The sequence below is a fragment of the Heterodontus francisci genome, chromosome 32, assembly GCF_036365525.1.
Source record: "Heterodontus francisci isolate sHetFra1 chromosome 32, sHetFra1.hap1, whole genome shotgun sequence".
Lineage (NCBI taxonomy): Eukaryota > Metazoa > Chordata > Chondrichthyes > Heterodontiformes > Heterodontidae > Heterodontus > Heterodontus francisci.
This window is the reverse complement of record NC_090402.1, coordinates 31,810,386-31,831,327: the sequence shown is the minus strand read 5'-3', so window position 1 is coordinate 31,831,327 and position 20,942 is coordinate 31,810,386. Positions and strand designations below refer to the sequence as shown.

Sequence of the window (20,942 nt, the reverse complement as noted above, 5' to 3'; positions counted from 1 at the left end):
GTGCCAATCATTGTATTCATGTGGGTTTGCTTTGGTAGAACTAAATGTAAGAAAAACAGTGGCTTGCTGGCAAAGAGCTGATCAGTCTGTGCTGCTTTCCCTATCTGTCTCATCAGTAATCAGATTTGCTGTAACCATGCACAATCCCACAACATTAAATTAAATGAAGCTTTACAAACAGCGGGAAAACCTACGCACAGAACATTACGGAAAGTGTCCTGAAAGACAGCTAAATAGCAGAGTCTTGTCCTAGTCCTAAAGAAACTAAAATGGCAGTTGGTCTTACACTTGCCTCTTAGATCGATTGCACATAAGTCGCAGTTTTCAGCTTGGTTTGGACTTGAACAGTGGTTGAAGTAGTTGCTGTCTCAGCATCAGGAACATTCACCTCGTGCAACAGAGTGTACTCTCCTGGCCCTGCAGGTGTGCTATGTGCAGTGTAACGGTGAGAGAATAGGATGGCTCCAGTCTAATACACATACAGACACACACACCCTCCCTGGCACGATTCCAGAACTGAAGTGCCACAAAGGAGGCAGGCCCATCACTGCACAGCAGGGAGTTGCAGTAAATGGAGTTTTTCTCGAGTTCGAAACAAAGACGAGTTTAGTGTCATATGCACTGTCACAGGGATGGAGAGAAGATACAGAGAATGCCAATACGCCTGCCTACACCCCCTCGAAGAACAGAGTACACAAGCAGTGGTGTTCTGAAGAAACCGGCAGATCAAAGTTGCACAAACTTAAAACAGGGCTCCGACATAAATATGACCAGATGGGAAAACTGAAACCAAGCCACAAGGCTCACCAATCATACAGACTGCGCTGCAGGGAACTAAATTACAAGGGAGGGAAATGACTCATGCTGCTCATGTGTTGTCGAGCTGACAGAAATAAATAGTTTCCGTTTCCTCTGTTTGTATTTCAAAGCTTTATCGATGACAAGAGATAGAGACTACGGAGCTGCATTAAAATGTATACTATTTAAAAATTAAATACAAATGCAATAGACTGCATTTAAACATCGTCTCTGGGGCGAACGCAGGGAACTATCATAACAAGCAGTACATTCCACAGAGAGAGAGATTGATGTGGATTCTCAACACTGATTTATACAATTACTAAATATATCAAAATGCACAGCTCTGTGTCTAACGTGCAAATATTGCTGCAGCCCCCTCAAAATATCACAAACACATAGTTACACAAAAATAAAAGAAATCAGGTGACTTAGAAAAATAAAAGGTTCATCTATCTGCCACTTCAGGTAACTTTCTGATAATAATTCACCTTCTATGACAAATTAAAACTGTACCTTTTATCCTTTAGATTCTCAGCTGGGGGTTGGGGTAGGTGTTAAACACAAAGACAGTGGATTGGGGGAAGGTAAAAAATTTTAAATTCTCAAACCCACCTTCAGCCCGTCTACTTCCTGTTTCAGTGGAGGTATATAGAGATGTTGTGGGTGACCGATCAACTCTCAGGAGGCAGGTCGGTCACGAAAATTTTAAGGAGGTTGCGTGCCTCCACTTTAACTGAACCCTTGGAGGCCCTGATTCCTGTGCCTCAGGAATCCTGACAGTTATAAGGAGGAGGGAAGGGCCGGTTTCATGAGGTAGGTACCTTTACTACCCTGTCTGTGAGTCAGGAGCAGGAGTGCCTCCACAAGATTGGACCCCCGTGACTGACTAACCCCCAATCCCCCACAGTGTCTGATTCACCCCCCTGCGATGCCCATCCTTCCTCAATGTTTGTGCATGCGTGTGGCTGTGACAAAGATTGACACAACTCTTACAGAAATTCCAACCCAGGGCTCATCTTCAATAATACAGGGAACCCCTCCCCCGAGGAACAGTATTAGGATCACTGCTTGTGGGGACAGAATAATATGGGGACATTTAAGGTGAAATAATTAATCAATTATGTACTACTAACAAACTAACCTCGGAGCTGCAGAGACAGCTTATCAGTAATAATTCAGGGCTGCACAGACAGCTTATCAGTAGAAGTAGACTAACAAGCAGAAACTAACAGGACAGCTGCAGACTGTTTAATAGTAGCCTATTGTATAGCAATCAGCCTAATGGTCCAAGGAGATAGGGGGATGAGAAACTGCTAGAGGAGAAGGTGACAAGGCAGTACCCCAATCAGGCCATGACACCAAGAAACTGCAAAGTTTGTAAACCAATTGGGAACATAAAGGGGATGTCACTGATTTGTATGAAGAACTATAAGAAAGGCTTGATTTCCCTGCTCAAGCAGGTGGAAGGTGGAGGCAGAGGTGTCTGTGTGTTCGCTTTGCTGATGTAACCATTTCGTAATGCAATAAAGTTTCTTAAAGATACAGTCGGACTTCGTCTCACTTTGTGTAACTAATGGGATCCAACACTGCTCTGATATTGTTACAACCAGGTGAGAAAGGTGTCCAGAGGTCCCTTTTAGCCTTCACCTGGTCTCACTGTAACAGGGGTTTAATTTTTAAAACACCGTGTTTTTTAGCTCCCCCTTGGTGAATCCTTGTTCACTGCTTTCCAATTATAAGGCAAAGAAACCAGCACAGACAGGCTTTCTTAGGTTTAAAGAAGAAAAGTTGGAATTTATTAAACTTAAACCTAAACTCTAATTCGGTTAACATCTACTGATACACAACGTGTCCACGTTAGCATGCACACGCAATACACACATGCAACTAGGGACAGAAAGAAAACAGAAGAAATAAAGTGGAAAAGTTTGAGGCAATATCTGAGGAGGTTTTTTGTGTTACGGTTCTTCAAGCTCACTGTAGAGTCCTTGATTGTAGGTAGATCTTGATTTTCGTTGGGGCCCAGTATTCTTCTTAAACCTTGTTCGCTGTAGGAGACTTTTCTCTCTTGGTGTTCATGTGTCTTCAGTGGATTCAGAGGTTTGTGAGAAAGAGATAGGAGTAGGCAGACAGGAGAAGCTGTGGCGAGCCAGCTAGGAGAGATAGAGTCATAGAGAGAGACACAGCACTGAAACAGGCCCTTCGGCCCACCTTCACAGTCCAGGAGCATTCTTCTTTTTGCCCAAATTGTTTGTACAAATTCAAAAAACTCAGGTTGCCCAGCAGGTTAGTCACATGACTAGCTGCTTTGACCATGTCCGTTTGTGTATTTGGCCATCGTAGGTCAACCTGGAATGCGAGCTCCCCCACCTTCAACGTCTGGTGATCAAAAGTCCATTGTGGGTTGAATGGCTGCTTTGTCCTTCCAAACACTGCCTGTTAATATGCAAATATTTTTTCCAGCCACAACTGATCTGTTTAACAAGTCCTTTCTTCACTCCAGTAACAGATTAAAATTAATATTCATGACAACATTAATATGCCTCATTCTTGGTAGGTGGGGGCCTAGCATGACAATATCTATTAATGATCTGGTTTTGAGTATGCAGTGCATAATTTCAATGTTTTCAGTTGACACAAAACTTGAAAATGTAGTAAACAATGAGGAGGATAGCAACAGTTTCAGGAGGACATAGACTGGTATAATGGGCAGACACATGGCAATAAATTCAACGCAGAGAAATGTGAAGCAATTCATTTTGCTATGAGGAATGAGGAGTGGCTGTATAAAATAAATGGTAGAATTTTTATGGGGGTGCAGGAAGAGAGAGACCCAGGGTTGTATGTATACAAATCTTTGAAGGTGGCAGCACAAGTTGAGAAGTTGTTGAAAAGGCATATGGGATACTTGGCTTTATAAATAGAAGCATAGAGTACAAACCAAGGAAATTATGCTAAATCTTTATAAAACAATGGTAAGACCCCAGCTAGAATCGTGTGGTCATTTCTGAGCACCACACTTTAGGAAGGATGTCACGCCCTTAGAAAGGGTTCAGAGGAGATTTACAACAATGGTACCAGGGATGAGAGACTTCTGTTACATAGGCGATTAGAGAAACTGGAGTTGTTCTCCTTAGGGCAAAGAAGACTAAGGGGAGATTTGATAGATATGTTCAAAACCATGAAGGGTTTTGATAAGAGTAAATAAGGAGAAACTGTTTCCAGTGCCAGAAGGATCAGGAACTGGAACACAGATTTAAAGTAATTGGTAAAGGAACCAAAGGCGACAAGAGGGAAAATAATTACGCAGCGAGTTATTATGATCTGTATTGCACTGCCTGAAAAGGTAGTGGAAGTAAATTTAACAATAACTTTCAAAAAGGAATTGGATAAATACTTGAAGTGGAAACATTTGCGGGGCTATGGGAAGAGAGCAGGGAGTGGCACTAATAGGATAACTCTTCCAACGAGCTGGCACAGGCAGGATGGGCCGATTGGCATGCTCCTTGCTGCATCATTCTATTATTCTATGACGAGGCACATCCTTCAGGAAACTTCTGGCAGGTGATTGATGCAAAGCACTTCTTCAAGTTGTTACTGGGAGGCTCCAATTCAGATATTGCAACAATAACTGGAGAAAATCGGTGATTCGAACAGCAGCACCAGGTCTAAAAAACCTGGACTGAAATATAGGCAGCCTATCCCTATAACGTATGAGGGAAGCAGTTTGGATATTTCAGCTCTGTTTCTGATTGTCACACAAAGCACACACGATATAATGTGACTAGCTCACAGATGAAAACATCATGTCCAGAGCCTGCCCCATGTTGAGCCATTCAAATGGAGAACAGAGACAGTGTTGGGTAGAAATTCCGCAGAGATCTCCTGATCTTCAGAAATGGGGTAAACAACGGGGGATCAGGAGAACCCTGTGGAAATATAACCCCTCTAATTTGCTGCTGCTCCGATCACTGATTTTCTCCAGTTATGGTTGGCGTGTCTCAGTTGCAGCTCCCAGTAATTACAGGAAAAAGTGCTTTCTATTAAGCACCTTTTGGAAATCACCCACAGGAGGAGGATTGTATTGTTGAAGGTGAGCTCCGCCAAAAAAGAGAAACTTAAAATAAAAGTCAGGGAACATTTTCTTCTGGTTTGTGCTCAGGAAACGTGCAGTTCCCGGACAGAGAGAGAAGAAAAAACAGAGATTTTTGGTGCCTGGTCTCTGCCCCTTTTTATTGTCCTGGAGTAGCATAAACATTCAAATCTCTTGCAAGTGAGATGCGATGTGATGCAATTTCACCTCCAACCCCATTGTGCCCTTTCAATCATGGGCAGCTGCCTATTTGTAGGAGTGTTCAAGAATGGGTTCTAGGCCCTGCTCCCAGCCCTTCTCAGGTTGGGCAGTTTGATACAGGATTGGATGTCACTTGTGAGACAGTAAGTACCTTCTTTTGCAGATTCAGGATCAGGTCTGGAGCCTTCAGTTTCGATGGCCTTTACTGCCCATTTCCAGGTCCTATGTCTGGAGTACATTGGGCTTACGGAAGGTTCTTGGGTAGATCTTGGGTAGATTCCACGACACATTCAGGAGTGAGAGGAGCAGAAATCATACCTGTTGATATGGTGTATCACCATTTACATTTAATTGATTGGCAGGAACTGATTATCTTAGATTTTGAGCTTTGAAGGATAGATTTCCTGAATCATTATCCTTTAGAAAATCATGCGTGCATTATCCTTTTTGCATGCTGGTTGTAAGCAAGGGCTCAGAAAATCTAGTTGCCAAGTGTATATCAGCAAAATGATCTGTTCTGGCTGCCAGGATGTTCAAAGCTGTTCCTTACAAATCCCCTTTCTTTTCTTCCTCTGTGGGTAAAACACCCTTTGAGCTGTTTTCTCCCCTCTTTCTGCACGTCTCCTCTCCTTCCCCATCAGCTAACGGCACATCTGCACCACTGCCACAACTCAGAGGTGACTGATATGTGAAAGCAGTCTTTGCCTGCAATTTTCACTCCCTTCTCCTTGGTGAAGGGTCTTCCCCGCAGCAACATAGCTGGGATCAGGGATGAGACACCCATGTACAAGGTGCTCTCTACATGTATACAGGCTAGGAACCTTAGCCCTTCATCTTGGTTTTGCAGTAAAACACTTTGTGATGCAGTACACCAAGGTGCTGAAACACACTTAAGTCACCTTTTTCATCTTGCTCATTTTAAATGAGTATTCTGCAGAACTTTCAAATAAAAAGTGCACAATGATCAAACAGCATGATTGATTACACACTTGAAGTGAAGCTAGCAAAAATTGGGACACTGAGGTGCGCCATGCTGGGAGTGTTCGACCTCAATTTTCTCTGTCTTTTCCAAGTAAAACACTGCTCCAGCTCATGAGAAACACACATCTGAATAATCTAGTTATTCTGCTCAGCAGGCCAAGAGAGAAAACACCACAAAATCACTGAAGGTGAATACAAGACCCCATTTTAACTCGGGGTGTGAAGCAGATGGGGTGGGGGGTGGGGGGGGGGAAGCCACCAAGATGTCATCTAGCCTCAGGCAATTTTAACTTATTGTGTCCCTTTCTGAAAACATCAATATTGTTGAAAGCTGTTTATCATGCAGTGTAATCTGACAAGCTGACAACAGTGCAGTTCTTGACACAGCGTTCAATCAGAGACCTTAATGGTGTTTACTCATGGCTTCCCAGAGGTGCATTTTGTTGAGGAAGTAGGTTTTTAATCAGAATAATAGATTGGCTAGATCAAACATATCAAAATTCCTCCACTACGTGTCAGATCAAAAGACAAGGCACAGTGCCTTCAATTTGTAACTGATTATTGTCACAGCAAAGAAAATCGATCCATCCGCGATCTTATTACACTATTTTATAAGGATTAGAGTTTGTCAGGGTAACTGAATCAGAAAAGGTTTACATTGGATTCAGTTGGAGTGTATATTACTTGACATAGCAGTCCAATGAGATGAAATTATTCCAGCCTGGAACATTTTAATCTGATGCTCGGGGTTTTGGTTTACTGCCGCATGCACCTCAAAGAATGCATCAATTCTCTCAATACTGTACTGAAATGTTAGCTTAGATTAAGTGCTCAAGTCCTGGAATGAATGAACCATGACATTCTGACCCTGGTGTGAGAGTGCTACCATTGAGCCATCATCAGTGTCCATCGTACCATGTTACCAATCTGACCCTGACAGTTTGATTTGCAGTTGGCAAGATCTGTTGCGTTGCCTGACTGTGAATCTTTGCTGTTTGAAGAGACCTTTGCTGATAGCTCTGCGTTTAGAGGCACAGCTCCTCTCCTGTACCTGGCTGGGGCAATAACCGTCCACTTTCTCAGAACATTAAAACTGGTGTTGTCTTAGCACCTTTCAAACCCAGCTTGACGCTGTACTGGAATAGTACCTGTTGCTTACCTTACAACAGCCATTGATTGAAAACACAGTTTAAAGGACAAGATGGATAACATTATTTGTTTTTTAAAAAGTCTCAAGTTTCATTAATATACTGTATAATTTTATGCAAGTCTAAATCTCTTGAGGCAGATCAGATTATTTTCATTTTTATGTATCTAATTGGAGGAGAAAAGTGGTTTGAACATAACTTAATGGCTAGGAATTGCTCAGTGTCACAATTCAGCTGCTATATATCCCCGCCAGTTATTGGAAACAGTCCTATGTGCTTTACACTGCAGAGAGAGCTGTGCAAAGCACACGGCCCCATACATGTTTTAATAGCTGTAGTAAACCAGCCACATGCTGCTGATACAAGGTACCACAGTTACTCTAAAACTCTGCTTGCCCTGCCCCATGTTGTCAACAGTGTAAAGACCCCAGTCATTCCAGTCCAATGATGACATCAAAGTGAACCTGACTTAAAGGCATCATTTTTAAATGAGTGTACAAAACAAATGGGATGGATCAAGTGTCATTGGACAAGTTACTTTATACACCACTTAAACTTCATTTTTATGATCTATGACATTATTTTGACTATCATATCAGAGCCTTCAAACATACGCATGATCCCATCTGTGGCACAATCCCAGCCAGCTCTCATCTATATCCACTAGCGGTAAGAGTGTAAGTTATCTTTTTAAAATTGTGGGGTAAGAATTCCTCTGTGTAATATTTGCAAAAAATCATTGACTGATTTATAAAAAACATGTTTATCACTTCATTAAGTAAAACACAGAGAAGAAATCTCCTGTTATTATTAAACTCAAACTAATACATTTTTCCCCAATAGTCACAGAACCATCAAAGTTTTAAACGTAGGAAACTAATTTCTGCAAGGGCTAATTCCATGATCGGGCACTACGAGCAGGCAGCAAACTTTGCAAAGGTTAGAAAATCTTGCGATTGAAGCCCAGAGATATTTTTCCATTAAAACATGGGCTGCAGGACCATGTCCCAACCTGTACTCCATAAAAATGAGCAGACTTTATCAAAAACCATCACTTTGGGACAGAAAGTTTTCCTCTTGTCTCCCTTAGCCCCACCAAAACAGGAAGCAAGAACATTACCAGTTGTAAACGGCTCAATTTAAAGTGACAGACTTAAAGTGTGTAAGTTTACAACTAATGTTCTAAATGGCTCTTAAGTCCATTGATAAGATGGTGTTGGATGCAATCACGAATTAGAACTAAATCTTGAGAAATTCAATCCTACTACACTGTGATCACAATTGTGAATGCCTAATAATGTGTTGTAATCTTCCTCTCACTCCATTAGTGGTGACATGTCAGTGTTGCACCACTATAGAAGGAGTACTGTAACTGGAACTTTGACTGACTTCCACGGGGACAAGATTCAGTCCCCCTTGTCACACACGTCATCACATTTGAGCAGCATGCTCATGGCAGCATATCTGCTAACAAGAAAATATACATTTCTGGTTCAAGTGCAGACAATTCATCAGAACGAATATCTCTAAACACCAACACATAGGAGGAAAAACAGATTATGGTCAAGCTTGCAGAAGAGCTAAAAGGAGGCAGCACGTGGGGTTTAATGATGGACCTGCTGTGTATTTCCGACATTTTCTGTTTATATTTCCCATCTGCCAATTTTCCCTACATTACACAGTGACTACAACTCAAAAGTAACCATTGAACTGTGAACAGCTATGAGATGTTGAGGTTGTGAAAGGTGCTATGTAAATGGAAGTCCTTTTTTATCTACTTCCTGTGTTATATGATGTAATTTTCTTCTGGGCACTGCATTCAGATAACTGGTGCATTAAGCCAGACAAACTACGGAACGCGATTAACTCATGTCAAACATTGTAACTAAATGGGCAAAATATCATGTTGTGCCAATAAATAGAATTACAATTTGTCACCTATGAAACACAAAACTGCATTACTGTAACAAAATGTCAAGACCCAGGGTTTGATATTTTAGGAATATAGGAACAGGAGTAGGCCATTCAGCCCCTTCAGCCTGTTCTGCCATTAGATGAGACCATGGCTGGTGTGGGACCTAACTCCTTATACCTGCATTTGCCCATATCTCTTATTATCTTTGGTTAATAAAAAAATCTATCAATCTCGGATTTAAAATTCCAACTGACCTAATATCAATTACCATTTGCGGAAGAGTTCCAAACTTCTGCCACTCTTTGGGAACCTCGCCTCTGCCTTTTCGTGTCCCCACCACTGGAACAATCCTTCAATTTTTGTGAATCAAAGTTTTAGGAGGTGGGATCCTGTCTCTTTAATGACTTTAATGGGACGGGAATCCCGCCTCCAAGAGCTGCTGGCCAATCAGAGGGCTAGCAGCTCAGCAATATCGGTGGCGCCACTGGGAGCAGTGGCCATTGTCAGTATTGCTGAGGCCTGGGACCCAGGCCCAGCGGTGGAACCTGGGAACAGAGGTAGGTGAGGCAGGGTCACTGGGGCCAGTCTGGAAGGGTCTGGCGAGGGGTGCTGGGTGGGTGGTCATGTAGTTCAGGAGGAGGAGGGTCCTGCGAGTAAAGTTGTTCCTGGTGGGGGTCTTCTGTGGGCCACAAATTGTCCACGGCGTAGGGACCCTCCTCCAAGCCCGCAGGGAGGGCACTTCATTTTATAAGGCGTCCTCCCTGCGGAGCGGAGGACCCCCCCCCCCTCCCACTCCCGCCACTGGTAAGATCCCAGCAGCAGCGGGAAGAGGCCCATAATAGGCCACTTAAGGGCTTCAATTGGCCTCTGGGCAGGAAGGCCATCGTCGGCCAATTTGCACCCCCCACCCCTGCCCCGGGTAGATCGAAGGCCCCGCCGCCCCCCACCTCAGGGGGCCTCACAAAATCATGGCCTTTGTGTGTAGAAGTGGTTCCTAATTTCACTCCTAAAAGGTCCGCCTCTAATTTCTAGACTATGACCCCGAATCCTAGACCCCAACCAGTGAAAATAGTTTCTCTCCATCTACCCTATCCATTCCCCTTAATATCTTGAAAACTTCAATCAAATCACCCTTAACCTAAATTTCAGAGAATACAACCACAGTTTGTGTAATCTCTCCTTGTAATTTAACTCTTGGAGTCCAGATAATATTTTGATAAATCTACACTGCACTCTTTCCAGGGCCAATATATCCTTCCTAAGGTGTGGTGCCCAGAACTGCTCACAATACTCCAAGTGTGGTCTAACCAGGGCTTTGGATACTGAAGCATGACTTCTAACCCCCTGTATTCTAGTCCAGATACAAAGGCCAGTATTCCATTTATCTTTCTGATTATTTTCTGTACTTGTGTATGACATTTTAATGATCTATGCCCCAAGTCTCTTTGGACCTCCACTGCTTCTAGCTTTCCATCATTTAGGAAGTACCCTGTTCTATTCATTTTAGGTCCAAAATGAATGATGATCTCACATTTGCCTGCATTGGAATCCATTTGCCACAACTTTGCCCATTCATCAGGCATATTCTACCCTTTGCAAATGAATGCTGGCTCTCTCTGATCAGCTGTTCAATCACCCTATCCTTAATTATACACAAGTAATTTTGGGACAATAGATGTTAGGCTAACTGGTCTATAATTCTCTGGTTTCCCTCTCTCACCTTTTGTAATGTTGGTACAGGCTATGAGAAGATGGGCAATAGTTTGAGCTCTCTGAGTTCTGTATCCTTCCTCTTGGTCATCATTCCGACAAAGTTATAAAAAGTGTGATTGCCAATAGTTGCATTTCTCCTAAAGCTATCCAATTGTATATACTTTTTTGTTAATCCCAAATGCATTGATTCACTAAAAAAAAAAGCTGCATCCATTCATTTTACCACTGACTCGACAATCTAATAGTTACAGTATGTCTTAGCAAAGTGTAGAAAATGAATCGACAGCTATAACAAAGTATTTACAGCACAGAAACAGGCCAATTGGCCCAACAGGTTCATGCCAGTGTTTATGCTCCTAATGAGCATCTTCCCACCTCAAGAAAATTCAATAATTCACCTATTGGGTCAGAATGTTCCAGAAATACAGATTTCAATATTGGTAATGAAGACACAATGACTTAACTGAAAATGAAAATAATGAGCGATGTTTAACAAGCGACTGATCCAATATTGTCTATATTACAACATCGCTCAAAGTCAAAATTACCCCCAGTATTTAGCTAATTGACAAGATGTACTGGTTATTGGACAATAACATCAAACCTTTATAGTAGAGCTGTGTACAGGAAGTTAATAAAGATGCACAAGATGTTGCCTAACAGTTTACTGTCTAAGATTTCAATTGATAATAAACTTGTTGACAAATTTGTACAGATTTGAGCTTAGGCCAAGTTCTCCAATCTTCCATCAATTGCACAGAACGAGGTCAGTAATGAACAATTCAATGTGAAATAATGCACATGAAGTTCTCTTAAGTAACATGTCCTGTTATTTTCCATCTTGCCCTTAATATGAATTCAGTAACGCAAATTTCTGCTGGCTTATCACGGAGAATAGTCTGACCACTCCACCCAATAATGTAATTTTTTGAATAATTGTTTATCAAATAAATCTACCTGTGCAATCACAAAGTTTAAGTATTGTGATATTGAAGTGCTGAACCTAATTGACAGCAGATAAATCATAAATTAGCAATTTCATACAATTGAAGTCAGTCTTACCTTTAATCCATTGTTGCTTCTTCAGTTGTGCAATCCTGAGTAAAAGGCGGCCTTTTGTGTTCTTCGCAGTCCATTGAACATTTTCTGTACTGTATCCACTTTAGTGCATAGAGAACCTAGTTGAACAAACACAGTGGAAAGAAACTCAAAATGTGTTGTCTGGTTGGATGGAACCATGTTAAAAGCTTTCGTCATAATCTTCAGTCACGTTGCAACACAATCATCCCAAATGTAAAAGTGTAATGTAGGTGACTCTTATTTCTGAAGTACATTGTACAGTTAATAATTCACTTGCTAATTCAACTGGTGCATTCACTGGAAAACTGGTGGAAAATTAAATGATTGATTAAAATGGTTATTCCAGGGTTCCCAATTCTTCTTGGTTTCAATATGTTGGAAGAAAATATTCTCTCACCATTTTGTGAGAATATCATCATATAATCACAATAGTTATAAAAGACAGTGATTAGAACGTCTTTGTAGAACCACACATAGGAAGGTCCTTCAACTTGTACAAGAACAGGATCTAATTCAATGGGTATCCATCTTATGGTGTTTTGTTGCAGGAGCACCCCCAACTCTTGTAAAATAGTTTTATATAAAAATAGGAGAGGTCTGTTGGAATCTAACCATACTGATATTTCTGTGAATTAACACAAAAGTGATTTGAACTGTAGATGAGATACTGGAATGGTTGTATAACTGTGGAACAATGAATTAGGAAATAATTTCCAATTAACATCACTGGTGGAAAATGGGTGATCAGTCTCAGTAGATTTCTGCCCAGTCTGCATGAACTTTCTGTCAAGCATTGAGGTGGATCTGAGGAGCAACACTTGCCCAAAACAAATGGGAGCTATGTTTTAGTATAGTTTTGTGTTAGCATTGTACATTGAGGTTTCTCTCTCAGTGAAAATAATTTTGAAAAAGCATTTAGGACAATGAGAATTGAGCCAATTGGCAACAAGAAATTTTGAAATATACATCAAAATATTATTAAACATCTTGTGTAGGGTGTGCACTTCCTATTCACAAACCTTAATCCTCATTGTCACAAGTTTTGGCCACATTTTACACCCTTATTAATGGCGAAGATTTTTCTGCCAAAATAATGGTGAGGCTAATGGCCTTCACTGATATATAAGCGCCAGTGGTACAGCAACTTTAGGAGAGGGGCAGATGCGCAGTTAAACTCAAAAATCCACAATATGCTAGCAGAGTGATGCAACTCAGACATTAGCTTTGTGAAAACAACATCTTGCTTTCTGGCTCCCTGTTGAATGGTGTGAATTTGCTGTATTTGTGCAGTAGATATGAACTAAACTTGCTACAGACATTAATCTTACCCATTCCCACTTTAAATACACTTTTAGCAACAGGATAAATGTTAATCACTACCAAACAACCTTTCTGGCAATTAAAATGAACTATTACAAGTGGAGTCTCATTCCTTCAGACCTTAATTGTTGGAAATTATAAAAACGCCACATTTAAAATGTTATTGCTATTACTATTGGTAAGGTTTATTACTGTTGGTGAGGTTATTAATATTATTGGAAATATTTTAGTGTTTTTAGGGTGTACTATAGTGGTAAGGTAGATTCGTATTGGTCATGTTTATTATTAGCAGTTGTAAGGTTATTTTTAAGGTAAGGTTTATTACTATTGGTAGGGTTATTAGTATTAGTAGTAGCAGGGTTTATTAGTGGTAGGGTTTAGTTATAGTACCAAGGTTTATTATCTAATATATAGGGGAATGGCCGGGCTGCTCCAACCTGTGGAGTGAATATCTTGTGCTATGTGGGAACTCCAGGACACTTCTTGTGTCCTGGATAACCATATGTGCAGGAAGTGTCATCTGTTGCAGAAGCTTGAGCTCTGGGTTTTGGAGCTTGAGCAGCAGCTGGCATCACTGCGGTGCATCCGTGAGATTGAGAGTTTTGTGGATAGTACGTTTATAGATGTGGTCAACTGCAGTTTAAGAGTATGCAGGCAGAGAGGGAATTGATGACCGCCAGACAATCAAGAAGACCCCTGAGTGCATTTCACTGTCCAACTGATATTCAGTTCTGAATACTGGGGAAAGTGATGGTTCATCTGGGGAGTGCAGCAAGAGCCAAAGCCATGGCACCATGAGTGGCTCAGCTGTACAGGGAGGGTACAAGACTGGAAGAGCGATAGTGATAGGAGATTTGATAGTCAGGGGAACAGACAGGCATTTCTGTAGCTACAGACGTGAATCCAGGATGGACCCTGGTGCCAGGGTCAAGGAAGTCACTGAATGGTTGCAGAGCACCCTGAGGGGAGAGGATGAACAGCCAGCAGTCATGGTCCACATTGGTACCAGTGATAAAGGTAGGAAGAGAGATGTGGTCCTGCAGGAAGAGTTTAGTAAGCTAGGTAAGAAATTAGCAAGCAGGACCTCAAATGTAGTCATAATCATAGAGTCATAGAGAGATACAGCACTGAAACAGGCCCTTCGGCCCACTGTGCCGACCATCAACCACCCATTTATACTAAACCTACATTAATCCCATATTCCCTACCACATCCCCTCCTACATTAATCCCATATTCCCACCACCTACCTACATTAGGGGCAATTTACAATAGCCAATTTACCTATCAACCTGCAAGTCTTTGGCGGTGGGAGGAAACCGGAGCACCCGGCGGAAACCCACGCGGTCAAAGGGAGAACTTGCAAACTCCACACAGGCAGTACCCAGAGCCGAACCCAGGTCGTCGGAGCTTTAGTTTAGTTTAGTTTAATGATGCAGCACTGAAACAGGCCCTTCGGCCCACCGAGTCTATGCCGACCATCAACCACCCATTTATACTAATCCTACACTAATTCCATATTCCTACCACATCCCCACCTGTCCCTATATTTCCCTACCACCTACCTATACTAGGGGCAATTGCTAATGGCCAATTTACCTATCAACCTGCAAGTCTTTGGCTTGTGGGAGGAAACCGGAGCACCCGGAGGAAACCCACGCAGACACAGGGAGAACTTGCAAACTCCACAAGCTGTGAGGCTGTGGTGCTAATCACTGCACCACTATGCATAGTCATCTCTCGATTACTCCCAGTACCATGCACAAGGGAGTATAGAAATAGGAGGATAGTGCACATAAATGCGAGGCTGGAAAGATGGTGCAGGAGGGAGGGCTTTAGATTCCTGGGGCACTAGACCCAGATCTGGAGAAGGTGGGACCTGTACAGGTCAGGCGAGTTGCATCGCTTTTCCAGTTGGGCTGAGAACATACTGATCAAGGAAGTTCTCCTGAACACATTTTAGAAATTCCTCCCCCTCCTTACCCTTTACTCTAAAATGATCCCAATCAATATTTAGGTAATGAAAGTCCCCCAATATCACTGCTTTATAGATCTTGCACATCTCTGTGATTTCCCTGCAGATTTTCTCCTCTATCTCCTTCTAACTATTTGGAGGCCTATAGAAAACTCATAGTAGCGTGATCATGCCCTTTTTGCTCCTCAACTCTAACCAAATGGATTCTGAGCTGGGACAAATTTCCTTGTGGGGTGATTTGTTAGTGCTATTGGGAAGGGTTTAAACTAACATGACAGGGGTGTGGAAACCAGGAGATAATAAAAGGGAGGAACACCAAGGTGGACAGTGAGTTGGAGAGACAGATAGCATGAGAGTAGGAAATAACAAAGTATGAGGTGGGGTCAGAGTGAGAGTGTTGGCCAGTACTAGAGAAGGGAATAGTTTCACATTAGATGGGAGTGGACTGAGAAGGACTATGAGGAATGCAAAGACAGGATTACAATGCATGTGTGTAAATGCACAAGATGTGGTGAATAAAGTTGATGAGCTACAAGCACAAATAGCAGTGTGGGAATATGATACAGTGGCATTAATGGAAATGTGGCTTAAAAATGGCGAGGGCTGAGCACTTAATATACAAGGATATAAAGTGTTCAGAAAAGACAGAGAAGGATAAAAGGGAGGTGGGGTGGCAGTACTGATTAGAGAAGGCATTGCTAGAAAGGGAGGATGTCCTTGAAGGGGCTAGGACAGAATCCATTTGGTTAGAGTTGAGGAGCAAAAAGGGCATGATCACGCTACTAGGGGTTTTCTATGGGCCTCAAAATAGTGAGAGAGAGATAGAGGAGAAAATCTGCAGGGAAATCACAGAGATGTGCAAGATCTATAAAGCGGTGATATTGGGGGACTTTCAATACCTAAATATTGATTGGGATAATTTTGGAGTAAAGGGTAAGGAGGGGGAGGAATATCCTTGATCAGTACGTTCTCAGCCCAACTAGAAAAGAGGCATAATATTATAAAACAAAATACTGCAGATGCTGGAAATCTGAAATAAAAACAAGAAATGCTGAAAATACTCAGCAGGTCTGGCAGCATCTGTGGAGACAGAAGCAGAGTTAACGTTTCAGGTCAGTGACCCTTCATCAGAAAAGAGGTATTGCTGGATCTGGTGCTGTGAAATGAGGTGGGACAAGTGGACCGAGTCTCTGTGGGGGACACTTGGGTAAGAGTGATCATTGTATCATAAGGTTTAGACTAGTAATGCAGAAAAGCAAGTATGACAACCAGGTGAGAAAGAGGTCTTGGGTTCCCTTTCAGCCTTCACATGATCTTACTGTAGTAGGGTTTAATTTTAAACACATCGTGTTTCTTGTTCCCCTTGGTGAATCCTTGTTCACCATTTTCCAATTACAAGGCAAAGAAACCAATACAAACAGGCTTTCTCAGGTTTAAAGAAGAAAAGTTGAAATTTACTGAAAAACTTAAACTCTAATTCGGTTAACGCCTATGGATACACGCCGTGCTCCACGCTGGCATGCATACGCGATACACACATGCAAATAGAGACAGCAAAGAACAGAAAAAAAATAAAGCGGAAAGGTTTGAGGCAATATTTTAAGAGTTGTTGTTACGGTTCTTCATACTCACTGTAGAGTCCTTGATTGTAGGTAGATCTTGCTTTTCATTGGGGCCCAGTATTCTTCTTAAACCTGTTAGCTGTAGGAGACTTTACTGTCTTGGGGTTCACGTGTCTTCAGTGGATTCAGAGGCTTGTGAGAAAGAGATGGGAGCAGGCTGGCAGACAGGAGAGGAGGTCTGCTTCAGTCCAACAGCATTCTGCTTTCTGCAGGCTCTCAGTTAAAAAAACTGTACAATTCAGAAAACCCCAGGTTGCCAAACAGATTAGTCATGTGACTAACTGGTCTGACCATGTCTTGGCTCTGTGTATTGTGTGTGTCAGGGAATGGTCCTTTGTCCACAAACACTGTCTGTTAATATGCAAAAATGTCTTTCCAGCCAGGGGCCTGGCAACCCCATGTAACAGGCCTTCTCCTCTTTCCAGCAACAATTTGAAATGTAATGTCCATGTGGCGAAATTAATATGCCTCATTCTTTGCAGGTGGGGGCCTGCATGACACAAGAAACAAAATAAAGTAGAATGTCTAGATTGGAAAAGGACTAACTGAATGCAATGAGAAGGGATCTAGCCAGGGTAGAATGGAACCAAAGACTAGCAAGAAGAGCTGTATCAGAACAATGGGTTATCTTTAAGGAAGAGATGCTTTAGGTACAGACTAGGAACATTCCAACAAATGTGGAAGGTAGAGGAACCAAGAACAGGGCTCCTTGGTTGACAAAGGAGATAGAGATGGTGATAAAACAAAAAAGAGGGTGTATGATGCATGTCAGGTGAACTCATCAAGTGAGAATACAATAAATTGAGAGGGGAGGTGAAGAGGAAAATAAGACTGGCAAAGAGAGAATATGAAAATAGAATGGCAGTCAACATAAAAGGGAATCCAAAGATCTTCTACCAGCATGTAAATAGAAAGCGAGTAGTAAGAGATACAGTGGTGCTTATTAGGGACAGAGAGGGTAATATATGCTTAGAGGTGCAGGGCAAGGCTAATATACTTAATGAGTACTTTGTATCAGTCACAAAGGAAATGGAGGCTGACAAAATATCAGTAGAAGTAGAGAGAGTAGAGGCAATGGATAGGATAAAAATTGAGAGGGGGCAGGTACTCAAAAGGCTGGCTGTGCTTAGGGTTGATAAATCACCTGATCCGGATGTCTTGCATCCCAGGTTGCTAAAGGAAGTGGGGATGGAGATAGCGGAAGGGTTTGCCATAATCTTTTAATCTTCCCTGGATATGGAGGAGGTGCCAGAGGATTGGAGAATGGCAAATGTGACACCCTTATTCAAGAAAGGGTGTTAGGACAGTCCTAGCACCTGCTGTTTAACATCAGTGGTGGGTAAGGTTTTAGAAAATATAATCAGGGAAAATATCAATGGACACTGAGAGAGATTCAAGTTAACTAAGGATAGCTGGCACAGATTTGTCAAAGGTAGATCATGCTTGACTAATCTAATTGAATTTTTGATGAAGTAACAGAGAAGGTTGATGAACAGAATATGATGGATGTTGTTCATATGGATTTTAAGAAAGCTTTTGATAAAGGTACCACATAAAACTGGTTAAGAAAATTGAAGCTCATGGAATAGGAGGGTCAGCGTTCAATTGGATAAAAAAAAAATTGGCTTATAGATAGAAAACAGTGAGTTGTAGTAAATGGTTGCTTTTCAGACTGGAAGATGGTAGACAGTGGTGTTCACCAAGGCTCAGTGCTGGGACCACTGCTTTTTTTGATGGAACACAGAGTAGAATCTCAAAAGTTGCCGATGACGCCAAACTTGGAGGTGTGGCAAACGGTCAGGATGATATGAACCGCCTGCAACAGGACATAGATAGGCTCGCAGAATGGGCAGAGAGGTGGCAGACTGAATTTAATACTAACAAGTGTGAGGTGATGCATTTTGGCAGAAGGAATAGGGAGAGGCAATATCTACTTAATGGCACAGTTCTAGAGTGTGCAGGAACAGAGGGACCTCAGGGTGCAAGTGCAAAGATCTTTAAAGGTAGCAGGACATATTGAGAGAGGCGTTAGTAAAGCATTTGGGATCTTTGGCTTCATAAATAGAGACATTGAGTACAAACGCAGGGAAGTTATGCTGAACCTTTATAAAGCTTTGGTTAGGCCCCAACTGGAGTATTGCATCCAGTTTTGGTCACCACACTTCAGGAAGGATGTGAGGGTCCTTGAGAGGGTGCAGAGGAGATTTACCAGAATGGTTCCAGGGATGAAGGATTTTAATTATAAGGTTAGGTTGGAAAAGCTGGGTTTGTTCTCCTTGGAACAAAGGAGATTGAGGGGAGATTTAATAGCAGTGTACAAGATTATGACAAGCTTAGTTAAGTTAGACAAGAAATAGATGTTCCTGGTAACAAATGGTACAAGGACTAGGGGACACAGATTGAAAGTTTTGGACAAAAGATGCAGGGGGAAATATGAGGAAGCACTTTTTTACGCAGCTGGTGGTAATGACCTGGAACTCACTGCCCACGAGGGTGGTGGAAGCAGAGACAATGACTTCAAGAGGAAGTTGGATGGCCACCTGAGAGAAATAGACTTGCATGGTTATGGGGATTGAGCCGGGGAGTGGGACTGACAGCATTGCTCTGTGGAGGGCCAGCATGGACTTGATAGGCTGAATGGCCTTCTGCCGTAAATGATTCTATGACTATGACATTTCCTTTCTGTCTCTTTTTTTCTCTTAATCCAATTGTTCCTACAATCTCTATTTCTTTTCTGTATCTGATTTGACATTGAATTCACCGACTCGAATTTACACTTCCTTCTCAGTCTTTGCGCTGTGCATTTTGCAATCCTTTATCCTGATTAATGAAGGAGAAACGCAGTTGCTTGCTCTGTTCACTCAGGTCCCAATTGTTGTGTTTTCCTCAATGTGACATTTGCTGCTCACTCTGTCGGCAACTTTTCATGAAAAAAATTAAAACCCTAAACAGGCAAGGGTAAGCCTAACTAATGGCACATGCCGTTGGATGCCCTGCCACAGTAAATTATGGCCGGTTGTGTACGATCAAGGTCAACATTTCCTTCCCATTGTTAGGTCAACTGCCAAGAGGATCCTGCAGGCCCTGGCTATGAGGAAACTTTGTGCAGTAAATTCCTGAAATATCTCATATTTCTGTTGTTATCTTGTGTGTCAGTATATATGTATTTTATATATTATAAATTTGTAAGACTAATATTCTGGTGTGTTACGGCCACATGGTGAAGGGTGTGGGTAGTTTCCACTGCTCAATTCCCAAATGACCACAGAAAGTGTTTTTGTTATTAGGATTTTAACCCCTTTGTCAAAAAACAGACAGGTAGGTGTAAAAGAAAAGATTAATTATTTATTGAGCAATATGCCTTATCCCGAAATTGTCGCAACTGAACCCACTCACACATTCACTCACACACACACATACACAAGAAGAGACAGATAGAGAGGAAAAAGGATAAGTGGTTTGAAGTGAGGTAGGGTTTCAGGGTTCACGGTAAACCTGTTGAATCTTCTCGGAGATCAATTTCTGTTCAGTTGCAGACCTGGGGTGTTTGTAGATTTCTCTGTTGGTTGAAAGTTCAGTTTGAAGACAGGGGATCACTTAGTTGAAATGTAGAATTCAGAGCAGGGTGCCATCCTGTTGGCTTGTTGGATTTTCTCCCAGCTCTCAGCTGGACTAGCTTTGGTGCTGCTTTTTTCCTGGGTCTCTCTCTCCCTCTCCCCAGAGCGCTACCTGTTAAGCTAGAAATTTCTCACATCTTGACTTCTGTTGGGAGACACGGTTCTTCCTCTCTATGGTGACCGACAATGGCCCAATATATGGCTACTTCACACTTTCTTTGTTGCAGAAGAATCCATTCAATTCAAAAATGTCTCTTGATGAGTTCAGGATGGGTGTAATTGACAGCTCTTAGCTTTGGAATGTATCTTTGCTAGACAGTAAACTCTTTGAATTTACAAAGCCAGGTCTTTTGACCTTCTGTGGCCATTTTGAAACACATTGTCCACTTTTTAAAAATTAAGTCCAGTGTTATAACTCTTGAGGTTGAGTTCTTGTATTTCAATCACTGCACTTTATGGGAGTATGACAGGTGACTT

The 20,942-nt window shown here is 41.9% G+C and overlaps 1 protein-coding gene across 6 annotated transcripts in view; it reads right to left on the bottom strand.

Moving 5' to 3' along the window:
• The window catches only part of akna (AT-hook transcription factor), a 207,652-nt gene that overhangs the window by 158,769 nt on the left and 27,941 nt on the right, over positions 1-20,942 (bottom strand). For 2 of the 6 annotated variants that reach the window (XM_068012641.1, XM_068012642.1), the window contains exon 2: positions 11,915-12,030. The exons of 1 other annotated variant lie outside the window; for it this stretch is intronic. The gene's annotated coding sequence lies outside the window, so the exon portion shown is untranslated. Of the gene's footprint in view, positions 1-292; positions 807-11,914; positions 12,031-20,942 lie in introns of those variants that run through there. 3 more of the 6 variants (XM_068012639.1, XM_068012640.1, XM_068012644.1) reach the window with 2 other exon arrangements.